At 43.6% G+C, this 6,000-nt stretch overlaps 1 non-coding gene across 1 annotated transcript; it reads right to left on the bottom strand.

Moving 5' to 3' along the window:
* Positions 1 to 4,640: 4,640 nt before the first annotated feature.
* On the bottom strand, positions 4,641 to 4,747 carry LOC117021835 (U6 spliceosomal RNA). Its single transcript, XR_004422923.1, has one exon. It is a non-coding gene; the product is annotated as a U6 spliceosomal RNA (small nuclear RNA).
* Between the last annotated feature and the right edge of the window lie 1,253 nt (positions 4,748 to 6,000).

Here is a 6,000-nt window from a genome sequence, read left to right on the forward strand (position 1 = left end):
ACCACACCATCTCAAATAGCAACCCCTCCTCATCAGTCTCTGCGTTTTCTCTGTAACGTGTTATACCTGATATTACATTATATATTTGCTTACCTTAGTGTGTTATCTGTCTCATCTTGCTAGACTCTAGGTTCCAGGAGAGCAGGGCCTTTGACTTACTCAGTACTGATCCCTGACTCTCGCTGGTACCTGGCACATAGTGGGCACCTAAATATTTGTGGAATGAATGACGTGGAAACCAGAGCAAATCTCTGTGTCAGTGTAATCAAAGATCCCTGGTCCACGTCTCTGAAAGCCTCACCATATTTCTACAAGGTCACAGTCACTGTTGCGAGATACCAACTTTTAAGGAAGTACATATAACACGAAGATAATTGCCACTGAGTGTTCTGAAATCATCTGGTAAAAGAAAGTCCTAATGGAATCTAGAGGACAGCACATAATAAGCTAAAAGTGCAGTATTGTGAGCTGCTGATACAACAATGGCCTTTCATTCTGTACCTGAGTTTTGACTCTCTAGGACTTCAGGGTTTTCTCATGAGAAGCCAGGGTAGTGACTGGAGAGGAGTTTGGAGTCACTGAATGGACCACTGAGCATCGACCTAGCTTAGGCCACTGCATCCAGCTGTGTACATGGTGGGGCACGGGACTGGTGTGTCAGCTGTTAGGCTCCTGGCTGTCCCTGAAGAGCCCCCAGAACTTTAGAGCAGCTTCGGAGGCCCACGTCAACCCACAGCTCTGAGAGGATCCTGAAGAGTAGGGCATTCTAAGCCCTTTCTTTCTTGAAAGTTCTATTCAAAGAGTATAAGATGGGAGAAGGGAACCTAATAGCTTCTTAAATTTATTTTCCAGAACCTCCTATAAATGGGGAATTCTAGAAACTTAGTGTAGTATTCCTATTCCGGATGGAATGCTGGGGGTAATCCAGAGCAGGGCATCGCACCGAACAGGCCCCCCAGCCCACCCCACTCGTTTGGCTACAGCTGTTATGAGGTCATGTTGTTCTTGGTCTTATTGTCAGCTTTTCCTCACACCGTCTAAGATGAGGGTGTGGAACCTCTTCCATCAGCTGACCTCCCACTTTAGCTGCAAAAGCCCCGCTCAGAAAGCTTGGTCGGTGAAACATGTTGAGCCTCTTCTCCTTTTCCTCCATTCACTGCAGGGAAGGCCAAGGTGGGGGCAACTTCCCATATTCATCCAGCAAGGCAGTCCCTTACAGTACTCCAGGGTGTCCTCTGAGGACTAGAAAAGAAGTTCAAAAATAAGGAAAAGCACAGATAGCTTGTCTTCTGATTGAGAAAGCAACATACGTCCTGAACAGGACCCAGAAAACACAAGCATGTACTAACAAAACATGCACCTCAAGAGAGAAAAGAGAGGGATGAAGAGTAAGGGGGCCACAAAAGCATGGGTGGGTGTCCTTCGGGACACTTTGTTACAAACCAGTGCTGGTTACAGCAGCCCTAGCTAACTAATACAGGTGCAAGCTCTGACCCACCTACAAAACTAGCTTCTCCTCTGGCATCCCTGTTTCCTTTATTGTGACCTCTTTTCTCATGGTCACCCAAGTTCTAAAAAACATCTTCAAAGTATTAAAGAACTTTACTGATGACATAAATTGAATTGATAATCAAATAATCAATTAAACCAAAAGATAAAAGAAAAGGTAGTAATTTAATATGGGTCTAGGACTAGAGCTAGCACAAGGCTATATAACAAAGCCAGAAATATATACCAGCTAGATTGACGGCCACACTGGAAAGACTCACAATCATTCACTAACTTTCCCAAGAAAATACAGTCAATCCAGGATGGATCATGGTTTGAACACGAGCACTCATGCTCCTCCCACTTGTCATGGTACCTGTCATTGTTTGTTCCCTATTCATTCAGTGGTCACATATTGAAATGCACTGTGGGGTTCTCAGATGCACATGACATGTTCAATTGCATTTTATTTCCACCAATTTTATGGAGGGCTCAAAATGAGTTTCTCCCTGTGTGAAGGAGCTCTAACCTCTGGCAGTGGCCCAGGCCTAGCCCTTATCCTCAAGGGGTTGGGTGTGGGGGTCATGGATGGCGGAGAAAAGAGACAAACAATTACCAAATACGTTGTGCGTGCCAGGTCAGAGATATGAGAGGTTTGGGTGACAGGATTGCAAAGGTTCTGTCCAGCAATGATTACATCATGACTCACGGCTGTCTGCACCATTTATTAGCATGGATTTTCCTATGAGACATTTCATGCTACTATTAAATATCATTTAACTCCTGTATTATTTAAGTTTTCATACATTTGAACATTATAGCCCAAATTAGATGTGACGTTTCTTAAGACAAGTCTGTTCTTCTCTTTTTTGCTTCCCTCACAGCATTACCTATGGAGACAGAACTCCATATGCATTCTTTGACTGCAAATGCCAATGACTTTCAAATCAACAGATATCCATGCTCTCTCCTCTTCCTGTATCACCTACCCTATAAACTAAATACTGGTGATGTAGAGTATTTATCACTTGACAAGCTGCTGGTCAGGCTGGTTGCCCTTTCTGATACTTGCTTTATAAGCTTAAGCCTTTAAAAAAAAAAAGGATTTAATGGCACGGGAAAATTATACTCCTAAGGGGAAAGAGCAGGATACAAAATAATATGCAGAACATATTCCAATTTTAATAAAGAACATGAGAGGGATGAAAATCACAGTCTCAGATGTCACCAGCCTCCAAGCAAAGGCTGTCACTCTAGTGTTTCTGTGGCAAAGTTCCTGTTCCTGGCCCATCTGCACAGCAGAACCTGGGACTGGGCTTTAAAAGTCCCCCTAAAAGGGACACTTACATGTGCTTGCGTCTGACTCGCAGAGGCAGTCAATATCTGGCAACTATTAGGTTGGTGCCAAAGTAACTGCGGTTTTTGCAGTTACATTTAACCCTTTACACCGCAATTACTTTTGCACCAACATAATACCATGTTCCCCTGCTCCTGCTCCCCGGATACTGTCTCCGGCTGGTGAAGCCCCACGAAGCGCGAATAAAGCCCGGCAGGAAACGCCGACGTCTGCCCGAGGTGGGCTTGGTTGACGGGACCGTAATGGGGGTGCCAGGAAACACAGCAATGGGGAGAATGATCTTTTCTCCAGCGCCAACATGTTGTCACCCAGGCCCCAAAGCTACAATCTGTATCTCTAAATTCAAAAATCTGTAAAAGCAAGTCACTGGGCTGCTGTCCCCATTCCTCACTCCCTAATGGCTGCAAACCCATCCAACCCCCCTCCTGCTCTTTGTTAGGCACGCCGCATGAATGAGTCGCGGGAGACCAAGGTTGGTCTATTAGAACTTACTTGGCGTGTTTGAGCTGCGGGAGGTCAGGCTAGAGAAGAGGGAAAGGATCATAACCTCCCCGAGCAAAGAGGTGTACGGAGTTTCATAGGAGGGGGTAAACTATGCTGTTCCTCCTTCAATGCTTCAGGGGTTTCTGTTGACAAAGGGTTTCAGGGCATGACCAAGCCCTCCAGCTCCACACCCTGGCCCCAGGTGGCTGTTGGACCACCCAGGCCCGCCCAGGCCCAGCTGATCCGAGGCCCCTAGGAGATAAGGCAAGACAGGATCAAGACAGGCTGGCTTTTAAGATAAGGTTTCTGCTTCTGGCCTAAATATGGCTTAACACTCTTAAGAACAGCCCCAGCAGGATTCAGAGAGCAGAACAAGAAAGCCAAGGGTGAACGTGTTAGCACTACAGGGTTGACCGCATAAAATCCTGTGGGACATCTCAGATGTTCTAGGAGGTGTCAGAATCTGCTGAGATCCCATCACTATTTTCCTTCATTAAGAGTGAAGAGCACACAGCAAAACTGACTCCTGGTTGGCATGTTACCCAATGAGATTCAAGATTCACAAAGGCCAGGAAGTTTGTTTTAAGGGGGAAAAAAAATTAGAAGCCATTCATGTGTACCAATCGCTTTAGAATTCACTGAAACCTCATGAGGACAGCTAGAGGAGTGGTCACAGACTGGCGAATGAAGACTTCTGCCACACAGAGAAAGTTGTCCAGAAACTGAGTAAGGCATCAGACCACGTTACAAAGAGAATATAGAGAATTGCTTTGGAAAGATTAACAGAGTTGTGTGCATTAATGAGCAGGGACCGATCAATGCATCAAGGCATAAGGAGGTAAACTGGTTTTTAAAATAACAATAGAGTTCATGAAAAAAATGGCAAGACAAACTTTAACATTACTTTTAAATTAAAGACGATCTGTATGTGTTCAAATAAGGAGAGTGTGGGTCAGATTTGTTTTGTGTCTCCTTGGAAAATAAGCACCAAGAAATCAAGGTTGTGATGTATATATTAAATAATAATTCAGCAAGAATATGGTAAATTTGCTTTTAAAAAGTATAGAATGAGTTTGTAAAATGCATGTACCTAAAATTATGTACCGTAAAAAGGAAGAATTTTCCTGTAATACAAGAAAGAACACAATAGCATCTAAAGAGACTATTGTGATATTTCTTTAAACCTGATAGGAAATGAATTATTTTTTATAGTCTGCCATTTATTAAATTCACTACCTGGGCTACTGTTATAGAAAGCTACTGAGAGAAATAAAAATATAAAGATATTTAAAACCCATATATATATTTTTTTTTAAATATGGAACGCTTCACGAATTTGCGTGTCATCCTTGTGCAGGGGCCATGCTAATCTTCTCTGTATCATTCCAATTTTAGTATATGTGCTGCCGAAGCGAGCACTAAAACCCATTTTAATAAGAGTAGTTTTCTGCAAATACACAAAGGAGAATAAAAATCGTGGCAAAAATCACTCTTGTACACCCAAAATTTTCAGGAACTTAGATCCCAAGTTTCCTTAAATTGAGTTAAGCCATCCGCAAAGGAGGGAAGACCTCGCAGAGATTGGAAGAGTGTATTGACCTGTTTAAAGTAGCCATACATGACTATGTAAAATGGGCGGGCAAGAAAACACTATCTTATCCTCCAATTTTCTTTTCTGCTCCTCAAACCCAAGATAAACACCATCTTCTGTGAAAGGTAATCTCATGTCTGGAGGCTATGCCTCTAGCAGCACTGAGAGGGAGTCAAGGCTTAAATGTCAGTGAGAATCTAGTTTGGAACTTGCATTAAATCTGTTTAATGGCTGATAATGAAAACAGTATTTTCAGCAACACTTTAAAGTGCTTTCCCATGTAGGAAATACTTGAATTAGTCACCTAATGGCAAAGCTCATCCCTAATCAAGGCCATCTTGCCCCAGGGGAAGAGGCAGGTGGCTGACCTCAGCTCAACTCTGCCACCACCTCCCGCCCCAGCCTTTCTGGGAGTCTTTCCTTCCCAGCCGCCCTCAATTTTCATTTACAGGACCTCGGCCACGGCCTGTAAACTTGATGTGAGCTGCAGAATTCCTTTCTGTAAAAAGAGCCTTAGGTATTAAGCAATTCCTCAACCATTAGAAACACACCTGAGAGGCGAGCAAGGCGCTCAGCCCCAGCCCCTTCTCCCAGCCAGAGGTGCCTGGAGGATTTGGGAGAGCAGCTGGGAGTGCAACGAGCCAGACTTGGAGTCAGTTATTTATGAATCATTCCTGATGGACTGAAGTTTAAAAGATAAACAGTCTGTAGGATAAGGAAAATGCTTCCCCTCTGGCTTTCTTCTCTAACTTTGTTCTGAAGTTCTGTAAATTCAGCCAGAATCCTCAATTTTATGTCCCTAAACGTCACCTTGTTTGCAGCCGTTTTGTGTGCATCTGGCCAGTCATAGCCCATCTCCCACCACAACCATTCCACATCCTCACTCAACGCTTCCCTAGCCGGCAACTGGCTTTTTAAAGGGACCTTGTCGCTATAAACAATATGATTTTTAAATGTATTATCAAATTCATGGGCTCATGTGAGGTATAGTGATTTATCATTGGAGATTTAGAACAATGGGTACAGAAGAGGTACGTATTTATTGTGACTGTTTCATTGTCCAATCAGTGCATGTAACGAT

This window comes from Rhinolophus ferrumequinum, chromosome 4, assembly GCF_004115265.2.
Source record: "Rhinolophus ferrumequinum isolate MPI-CBG mRhiFer1 chromosome 4, mRhiFer1_v1.p, whole genome shotgun sequence".
Classification (NCBI taxonomy): domain Eukaryota; kingdom Metazoa; phylum Chordata; class Mammalia; order Chiroptera; family Rhinolophidae; genus Rhinolophus; species Rhinolophus ferrumequinum.